The following is a 20,560-nucleotide window of genomic DNA, read 5'->3' on the forward strand; positions in this document are numbered from 1 at the left end:
AATTCATGCCTAAATTCCTATATGTATGTTAAACTGACTCAAATTCAGATATTATGGGAACCCAAAGAAAATATTATATCCAAAAGAATATGTGAGTTTTGGTTAAATTTAAGCTTGGAGTGATACTTCAGTGATAGTGGTTGAGTGCACAGTGACTTTAATTGGTGTGTACTTGATATGCATCCCCAGGCTGGGAAATTCAAACCCTGTTGTACTGTGTAGAAAGCAGTGATGTTTCCACTATGCTACACCTATTATATCTTCAATTCACTGACAATATTTGGAGTATTTGGAGTAGAATAGACTCCACATTTGATTTACTTATTTAATTCTATTTTTGTTTGCTTATGTTTTAGTGCAAAAAGAACCTTGTTTGGCAATGTTGAGCTGAGTTCTCAGGCAGGGGAGTTGAGAGAGGGCAGTTGTAAATGCTGAGGTCAGGTCTGGTTGTTATTGCACCATTTTATCAGATGACAGGCCCTGGGAGGTGCCATATACATAGGGCACCCCCCACCCCCCGCCCCCCATCCACTTCCCGCTCCTTGCTGTTAACCTAAACATTAATAATCCATGTCCTCATGCAATTAATCCTGTGTTCAAAACTGGCTTGGCTACATCTTGCTGGGAAAAAACAAAAATATTATTTCTTGCTGAGGGAGGGTGGCCGGGGTCTTTGTGGGAACCCTGTAGCCTTTTCGCCCACATGCCATTCAGACTGCTCGTCCATACAGGCTCTGAAGGTCATTTGTGAGTGTGAGAGCAAACTCGTAACAGAGCGAGAGAGGGAGGGAGGTAGGTTTGGACTCTGAGCTTAGATCACTTCATCCATCACAGGCTTGATAAGAAGGTGCTTTTAATTACACATTTTCACTCTGGCCCCCATTGCCCTCTCTTATAGCAGTACATCCCTCCTCCTCCTCCTTCGTGTCATTCTTCTCCTTCTCTCTTTACAGCAAACTTCACTCTGCCTTAGAGCTGTCACTGTTGATTCTATCCATTTACATGGAATATACCAATATATTGATTTGTAATCGGGAAATCTGATGTCAGTTGTTAAAGCTCTGCTTCCTGTAATGTTCCTGTAATCTTCTTGTTCAGATGACTTTGTTGAAAATAACAACTGAGAATGATTTCTGTTTGCTACTTTGTGACAGTTAACACTGATTTGGATTTGAATATGATGTGATGGCAAGCATCACACACGTTACCATCCAAGGGCCGTTGGTATTGGTGCGTACTTAGCCTGAAGGTTTTTATCTTTGTATTTTTGTATTTTTTTTTTTCTGTTCCCTAGTTGTCATTTCGTCTGATATCTGATCTCAGTAGACATGAGCAGTGATAGTTTTATCGCTGAGAGCGATTTTGTCTGATGCCCAAAACCTGATGCTATGATCTAAAGATGGGTAACACAAGTGGCTTTTCATACAGGCATGATATCTGCCAACATGGCACAGTTCCTCCCCTTTCCCAAGCTTCCATCTGAGCCCATTCATCAAGTGTAGCTCAACAGTTGCGTTTCTCATCGATTTGTGCAGTCTCATTTATTCTAGGCATAATAAATGTGGTAATATCACATTCTCCATTTTTCAGTTTTTTCCATTTGAGGCACTACTAGTGTCTTACTATGATTTCTTGATTTGTATGGGGGGAAAAATATGAGTGTATATACACAATTTACTGATAACGTATTTGTTACTGTGGTGAATCGGTCACTGGAGGTTACAGGATAATAAATAAAACAGTAAATAACAGAAGCCAGTACCTTACCAGCATGGGACATTTTATAACAAACAGTAAACCAGCCTCAGATGAAATGAAAGGATTCCAAGCCACACGGCCTTTCAGAGGTTGCAAAATACTGTCTTTTTTTCCAACTGTAATTGAGGAAATTTGACTGCACAACTGTTCTTTGGACATAAAGAGGTTCCGGGGCCCACCCCTCCCTTCCTCCTCAAGATGCCATAAGCTGATCCCACCGTAAATCAATAGCGACCTTATTCTGAATAATTGAAGTTATTACAGTGCTGTCATGCTCGCTGCGTGAATCCCCTCCCCCGACTAGTCGCTCTCTCTCCCTCCTCTCCACTTTCTCTGCATGTCTCAAATTCAGATAATTAAAGAATGAAAAATGCTTGTTTGGTTTCATTCGCCCGCTCTCCACCCTGGTATTAATCAGACGTGAGCGTGCATATCCTGCTCGCACGACGGGCTTGTGTGAACTTTCACCTGAGTTTGCTCCTGCTGCTGCATATCATTTCCTTTTGTTTGGCTGCTAATCGTTAGGCCCCGGGCCCTGCACTTGATCCCTTTATAGTTTTGAACATGGAGAGAGAGAGAGAGAGAGAGAGAGAGAGAGAATGAAAGATTGTGTGTGTTTGTGTGTGTGTGTGTGTGTGTGTGTGGCTGTGATTCAAAGCTGCACTAGAGGGCACAAGCTGCATGTGTTAGACTTTATTGAGTTCAGGAACTCTCAGTGACTCTTTACTCCACAAGCGCTTCTCTGCCTCCTGTGACAGCACTGTATTAAAGACACTAAACTTTATTGGCATGAGGCCTTTTACAATGAAACTGTAAACTCACCACAGATTAAATGGAAGGGTTATGAGCTGCAAAAATCGTTTAACACAATATTTTGACAGATATGGATGCTAATGACCAATTATTATATTTATAATCCATAGATGGTCAGTGGAAGTACAGTAAAGTATAATTTACTGGTTTGGCATGGCATATATAATAATAATATTAATAATAATAATAATAATAATAATAATAATTGTTATAATTATCTATATTTCTTATATTATTTATCAGAGAGCTATTATTATTATTTAAAGAGCTACTTGCAGTACAGTGAATATAGCAATAAGTATCTATCCTAATTACTTTTGGGAAAAAAAAAAGTTTAAATGAAGGCATCAATCTGCTGACATCTTGCAGGTGAGGAAATGTGTTATCTGTTGTGTTCAATTTAAATGAATTGAAAATAACTGAAACCTCTATACGTGGTATGAAGGTGTGTCCAATGGGCACCAAAGCCTGGACTCGAGTAGTGTAACTGAAAATGTGAGTTTGCAACTATATGTTCATCAGTTTGTATAAAGGTCAGTAACTAAAGTGTTTTTTAATTAACTTACATGATTTATCTTGTGCTTAATAGTATATCTTTTCAGATCATTTTACTCAGGTGCAGGTATCGTACAGTATAGATGGGCCTCTAGAGCTGCAGTTGGTAATCAATGGCCTAAACCATTTTCACTGTCACCGCTGGCTAGAGTCTGGACTGTCCTCAGACTCGCACTGTTCTCTGCAGAGACCAAAGGAAGTGTCATTGGTGTCATGGTGTTAGTGTTATAAGTTTGCTGTCAGAATACAGCTCCGTTTTGGAGCCACAAAAACAGCAAAGTGACAATAACACAGCAAAGGCACACAATCTGAGCCAGACAGACACACAGACAGGCAGACGGTCTGTGTTAGAAGTGTGTCCCAGCTGACAGGCTGAAGGTGGTGATAATGATGGCTCCCTGCATCATCCATGTTCCAAATCTGAGCTGCATTTAGAATAAAATCTTCAGACAGTGACAGAGCTGAGCTTATCATGGTTTATAGTTTATACTAGCAGTGGGCTGTGGGACGTACTGGACTAAATCCTTACTAGGTTTTGACTAGGTTTGGGTGAGAATCTTGGTACAAAGGTGTGATCATTTGGCACCAAATCCTTGGACTTCTGTATAAAGTGAGTGGAGATACTCATGCCATCCTTGACAGGGAGTTTGAGTGTAATAGTCTTCACTCTCTCTAGGCTTGTAGAGAGGTTCAGATATGGGTCCACATTAACATTCCTCCAGCAGAGAGTTTGTATTTGAAAAGTGTCAGCCCTGACTTGAGATACATGAATCAGTATTTGGGGATAATATATTGTACTGGTATGCTCCCTGATTTGGAGCACCTTTATGAGCACACCTTTCGAACTTCTCCAAGCTAGGTTCTCTCAGTTTTTGTTCGTCTAACAGTCCAGAGGGGTCAAACGGTTCTGGAAATATGTTAAATTCTGGGAAATGATCTTTAAATTTGGCTCCATTTTTAGCTGAATGGAATAGTATTGGATGAACAAACTGACACAGTAATGATCAGTGACTTGCATTACTAGCATCACGATGAAATGCAATAGGGGAAAAAAGGTACTAATGTACTCTGGCTTATCTGGTTCATTGCTGTTGTCAGATACAGTAAGAAAAGTAGGAGCACATCTGAACATTCTGACAGATAGTAGAAGAGATTTTGCTACTATTTCAACATGGTAGAACATTTACTGTACTTTGAGACCAGGTTGTAATATTTGCAGTGTGAAAGCCCTCATTTTTATACTAAGTCAGGCCTGAGAATTTAAATGATCACTGATACGATTTAAAGAAACAAGCTGATCCATGAAGCTTGCAATACTTTCGTATTTTTAACAGAAGAGCAGAGCCATGAATGGTCAGATCTCCATGTTTTATCAAGGCTACCACACACATGCAGAATGAAACACATTCTCAACTTGAATGCAGTACCCCATCGTCTATCACTTTGCCAAACAAGGACAGGAAACAAATGTTTCAGCTTTTTAGATGGGTTAGGATAAAAACGCATATTTTTTCATCACTCTCACACCTTCTGAAATCTGCCTTCTGTTCAGAATGCTTTTAGCAACAGCAAACAGCTTTTGTGTTTGAATTAGTTGCATTTCTGTGTATACTGCGTTTGTCTTATTCATTCATTCTCTTAACACACATGCACAACAAATGCACTTTTTTAAAAAAAATATCAGGAGACGGGAGCCTCATGTATTATGTAAGTAGCTATATGGAATTTTATAGGCCCTCTGTTTATTAATCATCCAGACACAGTATACCTTATAATATTCAAACATAAGTTGTGCATGTGGAAAATAACTGAATTATGCACCTTTACCAGTTTAAACACCAATAATCCAGTAAAAAATGGTCTTAACTCTTCAAAGAATGTCGGAAATGCTGATTTGCACCCTCCCTTCACCCCACAAGTGAGTAGGAAAAAAAAACGCATTGATTCATTATCTTGTTTTCACTAAATACGTCTACCTGAATTACAGGTATTTATAGTCATCAACTTAAGTATTAACTTGAGAATTTCTCTCTCTCTTCATGTTCCCTCAAACCCTCTAAAACCCAAACCACATATGCACATTCTCCAGAGGCCACTTCATTTTGGTGTGTGATTTATGTATGTCTAGTCCTGGACAATGATGGAAATCCCCATCAGAGGTCAGCGCTAGCACTCTGGCAGTCCCAGCAAGGCCTTTGTGTCTGTTTCCCTGTTTCATCTCTTTTCTCTGTCTGTCTGTATTTATATCCATTCATATTTGCTCACAAAACACTTATCAGCAATGAAAAGCAAAATCTGTGAAGGACAACAGAGATTACATTTACACTAATAAATCCTGCCAGGAGGAAATGTGATCTCTATAGCACTGGAGCATATCATTTGAAGTGGGGTTTCTTTTGTGTGGGAAAGTCTTTTAATTGCAGATAAAGCTCTTTGAATATTGTATTCAGCTGTCACTGCTGGGCGACAGCTTCTATTGCTGTAGATGCTTGATAATGACAAGACTTTCCCTAGAGGCTGGGGACACAGACCTGCTGCCAGCTTGTGTGTATAAGAGAGAGAGAGAGAGAGAGAGAGAGAGAGAGAGCTGTTTATGGGTCATTAGACAGTGGACTCAAATGGTAAAACCACAGACTTGTGTGCGTCATCTGCCAGACATATAGTTGATAAAAGTGCAACTATTTTCTGTTTATTTTCTCTCATTCACTTGTTCTCTCGTGTCTTCACCCCTCAGAAACTTCCCCTTCCTTTCCCCACCCCTCATATTCTTATTTACTACCAGTTTCTGGTAGCACTTGACAATGGAACGGTTTGAACTTGGCTTGTGTTAAATACTGGCCATCGTCTCTGATATAGATACACACACACACACACATAATAGTAACAATACACTTCTAAAACAGCTCCACAGAATTTCCTCTGGGCACACAAAAGAAAAGTCTTCACACTGAAATGTATCAGACATTTTATTTTTTACAATCTATTTAATAATTTGTTTTTTTGCATTAAGGTCTACCAGAAGGAAACATGATCTTTTTATTTTTTCCACACTGGAACCAGCTGTTGATTTTCCTAGTGTAAAAATTATTGGTCTTGTTAGAGCTCAAGTGTTTCCTCACTGTAAATAATAGAAATAATGGTGTGAAAATGAGCCTGAAATCATAGCATAGAAAATCAGCTTTGAAAAGCAAAAAAAAAAAAAAGGGTTTTTCTTCATTTTGGTTATTTATTTATTATTGTTTTGTACTTTCCATTTAGGAGACTTTTTCATCAACTAGCAAATGGTCAAAAGGCTTTCCATAATGGTAGTTTCTCACAGAGTTTTTGGGTGATGATTTGATTTGTGACTATAAAGTGTCCTTGAGTTCAAATTGTGCTGTGTTTTACTATACACTTATTAGAAATGTATTACGACTGAAACACTAGATTGAAAGGATTGAGGGACTGCAAAACAACACATTACGTTTTAGCAGCTCGGTGTGAATTGCTAAAGTAGACCTCAGTATAAAGCAGGTTCAATTCTTGATAAAAATGTTTGAGAAGAAAAAGTAGTATTTATTGGAAATACTGAGGGGAAAAATGAATCCAAATCTTGTTTTAAAGACTCGTGGCTGAATAATAGACACCCCACATCTCTCTCTCTCTGACTCTCTCAAACACTCATGGGCAGACGTCACTGAAGGTGAGTGAGACAAAGATGGAGGGGGAATGGGGTTCTGCCCCACAGCTCTGCTATTGATGCTATCGAGCAGTGTCCGTCTGCTCCATTTCTCCACTGAGGACTCTCTCACCCTCGCCTGACCCTGGCACTGCATCCATTTCAATCAGAGCAGGTTTCACTCAAGGCATGATCGAGTGACCAACCCACTGCTTTCTTGGTCGCCCGTGGCTGATGCACTATTTGAATCTTTTGAGCAGTCGAGTGTCATGCCGTTTACTCACCCAAGGTCAGACCTGAGGAAATGAGTGAGGAAGTCAGCAGTGTGGGTGATGGCCCACTTGTCAGGGAAATGGTATCCACAAGATGTGGTCAATTAATCAGAATTTTAAAGTTATTCCTGAGTCTAAAGCTGTTTTACAGTTAGTCTGTTTGTGACCTGAAGAATAGAACTGTGGTCATAATTATATTTTGGCCATATTTAAAGTGCTAGATTCTAAGTTCATTCTATGTCTTATTTTAGCAGTGTGTTTGTGTTATTATTGTGGTGTATATAAATATATATATGTACACAGATCAACCATAACATTATGACCACTTTCTTGGTTCCACACTCACTGTCCATTCTCTGATTCCCACTGACCAGACTGGAGCACTTTAGTACATCTGTTGCTTTGTATACTTCATTTTCCCCCTTTTTGCCCTGTTCCTCATTGGTCAGGACCACCACAGCTGCAGTAACACTGACATCGTTAGTGTGTGTTGTGCTGGTACGACTGGATCAGACACAGCAGTGTTGCTGGAATTTCACTGTTCTTTCTCTTAGACGCACCTACCTTGTGGGTCCACCATGTAGATGTAAAGTCAGAGAGGGTAGCTCATCTGTTGCTGCACAGTTTGTTTTGTCCACCCTCGGTCTTTCATCAGAGGACACCATTGGCTGGATATTTTTGGTCGGTGGACTATTCTCAGTCCAGCAGAGTGACACTGAGGTCTTAAAAACTCCAGGAGCAATGCTGTGTCTGATCCACAAAGTATCACTGCAGCACTGAAAATGATCCACCACCCAAATCATATCTGCACAGGGGGTCCTGTAGGGGTCCTGAACATTAAAGAACAGGGTGAAAGGGGGCAAACAATATATACAGAGCAACAGATGTTCTCCGGTGTGTAATTGTATACTACAGTGCCTATGTGGTCAGTGGAGCTGAGAGAATGGACAGTGAGTATAGAAGCAATGAGGTGGTCATAATGTTATGGTTGAGAGGTGTGTGTTTGGGTGGGTGTGGAGGGGTATATTTATACATACACATACTTCTGTGTGTAGATACTGAACCCCAGGAAGGTGGCCAATGCTTTCCTGACAGTTGGAGCTTGTCTTGAGACTTGTGTCTTTGATTGTGGTGGCCTCATGGTTAATTCAGGTCACTGCTGTATCATGAAGGACCGGGCTGCCTGCTTTGCTCACTTTTTGGCCTCTTCACGTCAAACTGTCACAGGCAGTAAAGCGGCAGATTTTAGCCAGTGGCAGAACGAAGAGGTGGCCAGTTAGCATTCAGGCCCAGAGCCAGCAGGCTGCTGATCCATGGCTGTGTGAAGGACAGAACGCTTGTGCCTTTCTGCTCCCTTCAGTGCTCCTTACGCACCCTTCTGCCTAATAACACTCTCACAGGGGAGACCCACTTCGTTTGAAGTCTGTCTCTTTTTTCTTTTTCTTTTTTTTTTTTTTTTTTTTTTGGTGGTGCATTTCCCCCTTTCACCTCTTCTCTCTTCTCCTCAGTAGCCTGGTCCCTGGATGAGGGTTTTAATTACATTGCTTTTGGCTTTTGTGCATAGCCAATGAAGGCCTGAAGGGCACATCCTTTGGAGAGCGTAGCATTTTCCCTAATGTGGGTTTTTCTAATGCATGAGTGAAGCATGTGTATGCATGAGAGAGAGAGAGGGTGAGAGACAGAGAGGGAGGGAGGGAGTTGTTGGCTGTGGCAGGCGGGCTAATTTGATTGATTCATTTCCTAAAGGCCACTTCACAAGAACAACACCTGAAGGTGCTTTTAAAGAACTATATTTAGACAGCAAGATGAATTGAGGGACAAAGAAAATCAATAGGGAGTATCATAAACAAAGCATTAGTTAGCCAAGGCTGAGTTTGTTAGGGCTCATACGTTCAATTTATTTAATGTAAACAAGTGAGTAATGCTTTCCCGTAGTTTATTCTCATCTCAGTCTGTTTCCAATGTGAATTTAGTGTCTAAAGCGATTGAAGAAGGAACCACAAGAGTCTGGTGGTTTGCTGAAACAGTTCATATACTGAGATGCACAGGCTTCCATCAAAGTCGTGGTATTGGAATGATTTCACGAGTGATTAACAGCACAACAGTTTGGTGGAGTGAATCTGAAATCTGACAGATTGAACACGAACTATTCATTTGGTCTGAAGTGATTCTGAATGTTAATATTTCCCAAAAACAGCACCAAGGTTTAAATATGAACTCAATTGAAGCCTGATGTAAATGTAAAAAAAAAAAAAAATAGCTGTCAATAAGTAGAATTAACTACCACCAAATTGTGAGTGAAAAAGGCTCCACATTCTTAATGATAACAGCTGTTAAAAGAAGCTGGTAGCTTGATAACTGTAGCAGTCATCATTTAATTATTCATCAAATGTATAAAATGTCTGTATAATCAGCTACATTTTAAAAATAATTCACCACTCCTGCACCCTGAGGAGCCTTGGTGACTCTTGCTGTGAACAACAAAGTGACTCTGGTGATAGTAAGGGTAGTCAAATCAGGTGGGAATGTAAATCAGAGAGATGTTGTGTTACTTTATTAACACTGTGTTTATGATACTTTTGGCAAAACTGGACCTTAGTACCCCATTATCTGCCACACTTCACATTCCTCCACTTCTTGACTTTTGTGATGTGTTTTGCTTTCACTTTCTCCGCTTTCTTCATGCAGCAGCAAAAACCTCCAATGAGCCCCAAGCCATGATTTATTCCTCTTTTGAACAGCGCTCCAGTTATAAAGATGACCAAAGGTTTATTGCATTAATGCAGAGAAAGGAGGGTTTATTGGAGTTTTCCCATTTTGTCAGCAGTGCGTAGGTAGCAGCAATACACGATTGCGAAACATTACATTTGATATTTTTTTTCCCCTCAGCTCCTGCAGCTCAGGAGAAACTTCAAAGGCTGGCACTTTTTAAAAAAGAAAAGGAGGAGGAAAAAAAAAGCCTTGGCCAAGTGGATTTGAAAGGATGAGTCCCTAATCTGTTTAAACTTTGCTTGCGCCGTGTATTTTCACACCAGCATCTCCACCTCCCCAGCTAACACTTCTCTTTTCATCCTTTGGAGAAGTCAGAATAACCTGCCTCACAGTAACCGGGTGATAGTAAACAATAAAACATTAGAGAAAAATAATCTTTGACTTAATGTTTATGAAGAATAATTGGCTGCTTCTGGGATGCAAAAAATATACAAGGCAGCAGAACAACTACAAAGCTATTTCACTTAGGAGTGAATGTTTCCTGAACTCAACTCAAAGCTGCATTTGCGTTTGCAGTGTTGTAGCACCTCTGGTTGGTGCCGTGGTGTTTCACCGCTGTTGTAACTGTGGATTGGTCACTCCCAGCAGGGTTGAATCTCAGAGTGAATGGTCCCCATTGCGGCAGCACTTGTAAAATATGCATTAACCTGGGAAACCAGGGAAAGCGTTAGGCCTATTGGTTGAATATCTGATGGTGTTAACGAGAACTGGAACAGCGCTAAGCACTCAGTGCTAGTGCCTAAAGAAGGCCTGGCCATGGAAATAATAGATGGATAAAATGATGAAATATTCAAAGGCTGAAGTGTGAGGAGAAATGTTTAGTAAAGCGTGACCAAATGGGGCTTAGCTTCACACAAGACCTTCAGCCGTGAATAAGACTTTTGCGTGACCTGGAAAGTTCCAGCACACTTTCCCTCCTGTTTTACTTTTGAGCTTAAAGACGTTGCGTAACAGCAAAAAGGTCCATTCGGATAGAGGACCTCATTTTTATGTCAAACCCTTCTCACAGTTGTTGGCATCACTTTGACAAATGGAGCTTCGGAGACTGATGTGAGGATGGCTGAATGGTTGAGGGAAAGATGGATGTGAGGATGGATGCATGGATGGATTAAAGGATGAATAGGATAGTCCTGGATGTCGAAATGAAGGAGGCATTGGGGCTAAGCCGGTTTTCGCAACTTTTCAAAGCTGAGGAAGATGAAATATTATTCCTCCACAGATGCCCTTGCAGCATAAATGATGACAAATTCTGGGCAGAGTAAATATGAGCTGAGAGAGGTATGCTGAAAAGCTCTGAAGTGTTGGACTAGAAGAGGAAAAGTTGCAGGTATAAAACTCTTAAATCATAAAAACAGCTCTAGTTCTTCTCCAGGCAGTTTATTGTTATTGCTTATGTGAAGATGTACAGAAAAGCCTAGTGTGTTTATTACACCCACTCAGTCCAGCAAAGTCTTCCAGCAGTGGCTCTCTCATTAAGCTCCAATCTAATTTGCATATTTTTCTTTTTAAAACATTCATCACATTTTCATCTGATCAGATTTTTAGCTCCATTAGTGGAAACATATACAGGAGAGTAGACCTGTGCAATACCTTTGCATCTATGATATTTACTGCCACAGTTTAAGTCCAAAAGTAAGGCTTGAACATTTCCATATTGATGAGAAGAATGAAACAATTTGGTGTAGCTACCTATTAGACTATTAGACCCCCATGGCTAGAGCCAAGCAGACCACAACTGGAGAAAGGGAGCTGTGTTTAATAGTATTGCGATGAGACAGAATAGGGTTTTTGATTCACAACTTATCACCCACCATCAGCATGTTACTTTAGTAATGGTCTTGTGGCTGAAGGCTATCAAATTCTTAGAGTAATATTCCAACATTTAGTGTAAAACCTTCCTAGCAGGCTGTTACTTTGGCTGTTGCCAAAACAGGACAAACTCCCTATTGATGCCATTGATTTAAAATGAAACTCGTTGCAATAGGGATCCACATATTTCATATCATCATACTGTCTCAAAATATTAACACAGTTTACAGTATGTCTTTACACACTCATATCTGTGGATGTGGGTCGAGTGAAGGGTTTTTGGCGATGTGCAGTTCAGCTCAGCACAGCCCATCAGTGCACACAGACACACGTGCTGCTGATAAACTTGTTTCTGAGATACAGTGACTGGTGCTGGAGGAACAGAAAAGTTAGAAAATAAGTTAAAAGCACAGCTAGCCAACTAATAGGCACTTTTGATTTAGCACACCTCAGCAGATGATTTTACAGTGAACTGAGGCTCGAAACACACACATTTAGAAATGAAGCCTCATACCTGTAAGAGCAAAGTTCTTCTGAGTATTTTGTCTGTTTATAGCTTCCTTTTTCTCTCTTTTATCCCAAATTCAGTGCTAAACTCACAACCGTGGTGGGCTACTTGGCTTGTGTATTTACTCCCAAGTATGGAGAATGCATCAGTCCATGCCTTGCCAATTAGAACAAGCTGAAAATATCATCATTAACTGTGGCACCATGAGTTATGTTGTGCAAGGTAACTTCTCATGAACATTATTCTGTAGAACACAATGCTATTATTTACATTCGTTCTATTGAGAATCAATGTTTATTCTGTATATTCTCTGATGGGTGTCTGGTATAAGATATGTCTGCCTATAACTTGGATAATATAAATATTTGTTCTGGAAAGTGATGTGCAACCTGAGAATGCTCAAGGGCTGTGAACAAAATTTAATTCAGTCATGGTTATACTTGTCTCTTACTTACTTTCTATGGCTTGTTAGTTTGCACATCAAAAAGACACTGACAGATCATCCCAGTGCGTTAATATCTCGGCCATGAGCTGAATGTCATTATCAGCTGCTAAACACCACCTCAGAAATGAGTGGATGTCAGAAAGTTTGAATGTGAAGGAGAGCACATTTTCTTTCAACTTTTGCCCTCATTCTATCAAATGCACAGATGAAACAAAATCATAGTCTCTGAAGCATCACAGCCTGAAACTCTAGAGAATCTCTCTGCTGCAGTCGGAGACAATGTGACGATATTCCCGTGTAATCCTCGTTTTGGTGGGATAACTTGGATGGAAGCTATGGACTAGCCAAAAGCTAATCATTTAATCCAGCTAAATGTTTCAATCTGCTGAAGGAAGGGTTTGATTTGCTCAGCAGTGGTGGAAACTCGGCTATGGACTGAACATGTGATCCTAATTATACCTTTAATTTGTAATAGAGCTGATTGATTAGGGATGTGTAATACTTTTTAAAGATTTATTCTCTTTGCTTCACATACTCTTTGGTTGCATAGAGATTTGCAAGCAATCTTGCATTGAACATGCACATATTGACTCACTAGCTGTTTGTTTTGCCCGAGGGCTGAAGCTCCAACGGTGGCTCATGTTAAAAACCCATAGTTTACAGCATTTCCACTTTGGGGACTCCCTTGTTTGCTTACTTTATTTTCCATGTCTGAGGTGCTTGAAGAGCAGTGGGTTTTAGCGTTGCGGCTAGTAGCGGCCGCCGTCTCTGTGGGGATTCTCAGGCTTTAATGATGTTGTGGCCCCGTGGTGCTGTAAAGAAGGCTTCAAAGAGGGGAATGATTCACCCACTGCTAATCTTACCTCAAGCACTTGGCAGTTCTTGCTTAACAAGAGTCAGCAAAGTGTCGAAACTTTGACTGCTCGTTTATCAGCACAATTAGCCATTTCTGCCACGAGCTAGGTGGCTAATGGAGTCCAGGGGAAGTACTCTGAGCACTTTGAGTTTGGACAGACACTGCCGCCAAAGGGTTGCCAGTCTCCTTTCATGGCTTAGTCATGAAATGGTGGTCACACTTCCATTGAAGTGGGGTTTGGGGGTGAGAATATGATGGAAAATAAAACTTTATTAATCCCTCTCTGTCCTCTGGGTCTGTAGGTGGGGTGTGTGTGTAATACAGGCCGGCAGGCAGGTGACAGCAGCTTCCACACCGTAATTTAAGGTGTTGCAATAGATTTTTTTCTCCCCTCTGGTTTTTTATCTTGTTTGCTGTTCGAGGCATTAGGGTGTGAATGAGGAACCCTGATGGATTTGGATTACTGCGTCTGCTCTTCTGACTTCAGCATTACAGGATTAGAATAGTGGCCGAAGTGGATTCCACCTGTTCCGTTGGCCGCAGCTGTCTCCCCGTATTAAGAACTCTGTTGACGTTAGTTTTTTGGAGGCCTGTGGGTAGTTAGAGGTGCCAGTCTCCATGCCAGCGTGATCTGGCTGATCTGAGGCTGTCTAAGCTGCTATATGTAATAGAACAGGATCGAACATCAGGCCCCTTCTATAATCACCCAGCACTTCCCCCGATGGCTCAGGCTAGGAGATCAAAGGGTGTCTACATGAAAGGCATCATCAAGATTCACCCCAAGCCTTATCTCCTCTCTCTCTCTCTCTCTAGTATGCACTGTAGGGTGGAATAAGCATTTTCTGAGTTTACTACTAGTTTAGCACTCTCAAAGTTACAGCCAAGATGACTCACCAGGAGGCTCCACCAGCTCCCCCACCAGCTACTACTTCTCTTTAGAGCTTTCTGACCTCTCAAGTACACTTTTTTTTTCCCCCTGCAAACTTTTCTTCCCATTGAGAGGCATGCCATTCTGTTTAGCAATTCTCCACACAGACGGGCTTGAATACTTCTCTCTGCTTTGCCACAACGTTTGGCAACATGTACTACCGGAAACAGTGAGGAAATTGAACTGAAAATTGTCATGGGTTCCGAGGGACCGTGGCTAATTTGCCGAGCGTAGAAATGTATGTGTGCGCTTCACCGATGAGTAGGCACTTTTAACCGACAGCAGAAGCCCAATATTATCTTCTTCTGGCCATAGGCAGGCATGAAAAGGAATGCAGACGGGAGCTGGAGCTTTCCACAGGCTTGTAGCCAAATGTATTTGGAAATGGAATTTATATAGGTTTTTATTACAGTTGGAGGGAGAAGCATCCATGAGCTAAACTGAGCCCATAAGTTGTTTTCTGAGTGTTCTAAAAAGTTTGTAGAAGGCAGAGGACATTTTCATTATTGGTTACTTTAGGAACAAAGCCTTGTCAAAGATTCAGAAATTATTTAGCTGGCGAACGTAGAATGCTCTTTTTAACAAAACTTTCAAAGATGAAAACCTGGACAAATATATAGCAACGAACATGTCCAACAGGCAGTTTTCATGCCTTGCTCCCAATAATTACGGGTAGTGTCCGGTCTGGCCTTGAACCTAAACCAATTGCAGCGTTTAGAATTTGATTTAATTCATTTTCCCTAACTTATCATTTAATTAATTTTTTGTACCCATAATTTGTACTATTTGGAAAGTCATAATAGCCATGGACAGACCTCTTGGATTTTATTATTTATTTTAAAGAATCTGTTTGAAGGCTGCCATAACAACATGCTTATTGTAAAAGTGCTGCCTAGGCTTCCTACGTTCAATTGCTCATAATATACTGTTTTTTTTTATTATAGGGGAAAACATTATCCAGTGAATCATGTGTTAGTTTAATAAAGATATATTTATAAATAAATAAAAATATATTTTTTTAATTATTTAACATATTTTTTTTTATTATTATTATTTTTTATTTATTTATTTTTAAGTCAAAAAAATCCAAGGGAAGCTATGAGATGCTGAATCCTAAATATGTCAAATGTTTTTTAAGATTCTGCTGTTTTCCCTGAGTATCCCCTTGCACCAAATTAGAACTTGTTTAAACCTTCAAGCCTCCAGTTTTTCTTGGGCTGAAAAACATTGTGAAATATTTGTTTCCTGCTTTCCCTCCTCTTCACTCTTGCACTCTGTTGCTGTATCATTCTGACTCTAGGAGATTAAAACTGACCGCTGTGGAAATAGAAGACTCATATATATATATATATATATATTTATGTTTATAATAAAAAAAAATGCATTTATTTATTTTTAATCTCACCCCAGGGTTGGAAACTAATGAAGAATTGAATTTGGCACTGTTTGCTGTGAGTCTTTTTGGAAAACACAAACAAAATGTTTGCTTTTTATTATTCTTTTTTTTTAAGGAATGCTGATACTTATGTTGGCGTCTTTGAAAACTTGCGATTAATAATAAACAGTTTCTTCAGGGATAAGGTGTGTCCGATCACAAGTTGAGACAGGACTTGCTGAGACTCAACAGCACGTTACTGTGGCGTGACATAAGACTAATTTTGTACTGGAGCTCTTCTTTTGTAGCATAACCCTTTGAAGTATATAAGCATTATCGTGTCTTTTTTCTATATTGTTTAAATGAAATTGATTAATTTGTCATATTTCACTTTTGTTTGAGATAAGTCCAGTATTGACAGATCACAGTCAATTGATTTGACTATTATACGGAAGCCTTAAAAAGCAAGGTGGGAAAAAGTTCACAGTATGTTCCTGAGACTAAGGCTGTTATACACACCAAAAAAAGTTGGAAAAGTCTATCTCGCATCACTGGTGGTTGAGCAGCCAAATGTTAATTTGAAAAGAAGAAATTGATGTGCACCTCAGTAGTCAGGGAAAAAAAAATATTCTTTTGATGGCTAAAATTGTACAAGTAATGCTAGAAATATTTTCCAACTGTTTTTGGTCTGTATAACAGTCAGAAAAAATAAATAATATGGAACTTGGTCTTAGGAACATACTCTAAACTTTTCTTTTCACATTGCCCTTCAGGGCTTCCATACTTTTAAGAGGGGACAGGTTTTTCAAATGGACATTTTAGAATCTGCACTTTCAGCCATTGTTCTGTCCACTTCCGTGAGCTACAAGTATAAAACCATTTGTATGTGTTGTGTGTCACTGAATGTAGGCAGCACCCAGGACCCTTAGAATTCTGGTTTATGCTTTTCATATGGTTTGTAGAAAGATGTTTTTCCTCTTGAGCTGCATAAAAGGAGATGAAGAAGCCCCCTCCCTCTGCTCTGTGTCGGGTTCTTCTCTGAGAGCAGCTGAGAGGGTGCTTGAGGGAGAGGAGAGAACGCCTGTTCTACGCAACTGGAGTCCATTTAGAGCCACAGCAGGAGTCATAAATGCTGCATGATGGCTAAACAGTGGCCCATTTGGTGACAAGAGTGGCCTGGTGTGTGTGTGAAGGGCTTCGAGCTGAGAGAGAAGTGTTTGAGGGTGTGTGGAGCATGCAAGTGAACCATGTGATGATGATGTGTGTATGTGTGAGAGAGTGTGTGTATGAATGTTAAGGACACTGCTGCTTGAATAGCTATTTTTCAAGAGTTGTGAAAAACTGAATTTCATGTCAAAGCACTCAGGGCTCCAAGATTGATGTCTGAGTTTGGGCACAAAGACGAAGACCTCAGGAATAGCAATCGCCTCAAACAATAGTGTTTTGGGCATGGGATCCATTGGCCATTTACAGCATCAGCTCAGCTACAGGAGTCAAAAATCAGAGAGCAGACGATGGGGCCACCTTCTAACTTTTTAGATTTTTCTACTGTTTAGATTTAGGGGGAAGCTAATAGTCCAGAAGTGGAGAGATGAACTGTATGAAAATATATAGGTTTTGCTATGACACATTGCCATAATTCCCTGTTCTGAGCAGGTTGTTGGTCATTTGAGTACACAAACAGTGCTCTAAAACTGTCATAAAAAGACCAGTGAACAAACAAGTATAAGTGGCTCGACTCAGTCTCATTTTATTTCATATACTATTCACTTTCTCTCCTGTTTGTTATTACTGTTTTTCTTTCCTATAAATGCTGAAGGAACCATACTTATTCATCTCTTGCTATCTTTTCAGCTCTATTTCAAACTTCTAAACTATGATTCATATCATGCGTCTATTTAATGAAAAATACTGTTACTGCATAAATTGTAATGTATTTGCTTTACTGCACACTCTTATTCACTGATGTTACTACAGATATGCTGTCTGCTTGTTTATTTCTGGCTTGTGTGTTTGCTGAGAGTTTGTTCTGCATGACCAGGGGGAGGGATTCCTGTAAATCTGCTTTAGAATCTGAGTATCTCAGTGAAAATGTCACTCAGGGGCTATTGCAATAATCCCATATTATAAAAAAATGTTACGACCTCATACGTGTAACAATTCTTGTGCACATTGAACTAAAAATAAACTGTGGTTTTAAAAGCAGTGGGAGTTTGACTATGAAAGAGAGACCCAAGAACACAGGGTAAACATTGAAGAGTGATAGAAGTCCCTTTCAGTTCAATTTAGTTAAGCTTTTTAATTGGCCTTTACAAGCAAATTATACTTTAAATTCCAACCATTGTAAACCATGGGAGTGCAAGAGACTGTAGAGAATCTGAGAGAGAAGAGAAGTGCTCTGATGTGCAGCCCCTGTTTGTGTGCAGATGTGTCTGCTGTTGTGTGGCTGTTTGTATAAGCAGGTTGTGTGTAAACATGGCCCTTTCTGTCTCTTCCGTCTAAACACATTGTATACAGTGCCTTTTGCTTTCGTGCTTTGTGTGACAGTCTCTTTTGCTCTCGCTCTCTCTCTCTCTCTCTCTCTCTCTCTCGTTATACCAATGCTGCTGTAAACACACTACAGCTGAGATGAATGCAGATGAATGACAGCAAGGCGGACAGAGACCATGGAGACAAAAGCTACCCTGCTATAACTCTTCGTTCTAATTTTCCACTTCTTTTTGGAGCGTGGCAGTGTTACAGACTGCTGGGTGTGAATATGAAGCCAGGAGCACATGATAATCACCTGATGTGTGTGACTATGTGTGGAGCCAAAACCCATGTCAACTCCATACTGCGCCTTTTGCATTTCACAATATTTTTATCTGTTTCTGTTTGTCTCTGGAATAAAGCCCACTGTGGGTGTACATGTGCTCGAATGTGTGTATGTGTGTGTTTTGGCAGTGTGGTGTTAAACTAGTACCTTGATATTGGCAGTTGGCACAGTTTACATCGGTACATGCGGCAGGAGGTGGGCCTGTGGTACAGAGCAGGGTAGGTGTTAATCTAGGATGTGCCAATGTTGGTAAAGGGCCATCTTGAAAATGGCACCTTCTGAAGGCATGGGGAAGATGAAACTCTGGAATAAACCTGTCTGAAAAAGTTTGTACGTTTGTGCATGTCTCTCTGAGTTACTCCAGTTATGCTAAGGTTGTAGATTAAGTTTGTGGATTAGTCCTTCATTAACTGTCACTCATTTGAAGTGATAGTTTTACATAATTCAACTGTTTAGATATTAATAATAACATTCTCAAAGGAAAAAAAAAAGGAACTAAAAATTTAATATTGCCATTTAATAATTTTAAATATTTCACAATTTTTAAAATCTACCCCTCTTTTTTGAGTGTTGTCTTGCCCCTTGGAGACTGAGATTCAAGATGAAGTGTTTAAACACTTCCACTTTGTAACAGAACGATCCTTCAAGAGCCTGATACGTCAACAAACACACAACAAAAGAGCTGCTCTTTAGCTGCATCCTGCTGTTGGTCCACAGCAATATCAGATTTTCTGAGCATTAACATTGTTAAATTTAGAGCATCATGCCTTCAAAAGCATTCCACAATCATGTATTATCACCCACTCCTAACTCTCTTTTTATTCAAAACTTTCATTTCCGACTTAAATGTTTTTGGTGGTTCACCAATTAAGATGGAACTGAAAATGTTGAGATGTCTGCAAACATCTAGCCATATGTTCTGCTTGTTATGGAGAAAATTAACTGAAACTACATTAAACGTAGATAATAAAATAATGTATAGTTTAGTTATAGTTTATTAAAGAAGAAAATTCTGACATTTGTGCATTTTTTGGTTGCCTGAGCGATCATCTTTTCATTTCAAGTGTTTCCCTGAAAAATCTGTTTCAAAGGGAGTATAGCCTTAACCCTTTTTCCCAACTAAAGTTGATAAAGGGGGCCAGGGTAGGTCTAAAGGGGGGGGGGGGGGGGTCGCTAGTGTAATTATGAGCTGTTAGTTCAATCCAGTGTCCAATCCAGGGTTTATAGGTTCTCTGACTTTTGAACTCTCAGCAACCATGGGTACCTGTAGGCAGCTGTGTAAAGATCTGAAAACAAAAGTAATTGATGCCCACAAGGCAGTGGAAAGCTATAAGATAGCCAAGTGATGTTAGCTTGTGGGTTTCAACTGGTGATTCACTGTTCCATTGTTGCTTACGCAAACATAATGTTAATGAGGGAGCAATAAGTAGGCAACCTGACCTGAAATCTCTTCACGAAACCCAGCATTCAAAGTATGCTAGAGTACATCTAGACAAGTCGGATTATTGCTGTCGACTAATGAAATCAAATTAGAAATTGGTCCACAATCAGCAAAAGTATGTTTTATAGAAAAAATGGAAATGCATTTCATGAGACGTGTGAATCTCCATTCTCTCAGCCCCACTGACCATAAAAGAGCACTTTGTCATTGTACAATTGCAGTGTGTAGTCCGTCGGTTGCTCTGCATACTTTGTTTGCCTCATTTCACCCTTTTCTTCAATGGCTCTTCCCTCAGAGAGCAGGTATGCTTTGACTGGTGGATCATTCCCAGGGCTGCAATGACACTGACCTGGCAATAGTGTGTTAGTGTATGTTGCACTGGTACGCACTACCAAGATGTAGACTGTTATCTCCAACCAAACTGAAAGATTGTAAACACACACACACACCCACACGGCAGGCTCACACAGGAGTGTGGATTGTTGTAAAAGCACTTTATAAATGAACATTGACTTGGCTGGCAGGGGACAGTCAGTGGCAGGTGTTCCAAGCAGC

The 20,560-nt window shown here is 40.1% G+C and overlaps 1 protein-coding gene across 5 annotated transcripts in view; it reads left to right on the forward strand.

The window, feature by feature from the left end:
• pard3aa (par-3 family cell polarity regulator alpha, a) overlaps positions 1–20,560 on the forward strand; it is a 469,619-nt gene that overhangs the window by 132,684 nt on the left and 316,375 nt on the right. The gene's annotated exons all lie outside the window — the stretch shown is intronic.

The sequence above is a fragment of the Hoplias malabaricus genome, chromosome 10, assembly GCF_029633855.1.
Source record: "Hoplias malabaricus isolate fHopMal1 chromosome 10, fHopMal1.hap1, whole genome shotgun sequence".
Classification (NCBI taxonomy): domain Eukaryota; kingdom Metazoa; phylum Chordata; class Actinopteri; order Characiformes; family Erythrinidae; genus Hoplias; species Hoplias malabaricus.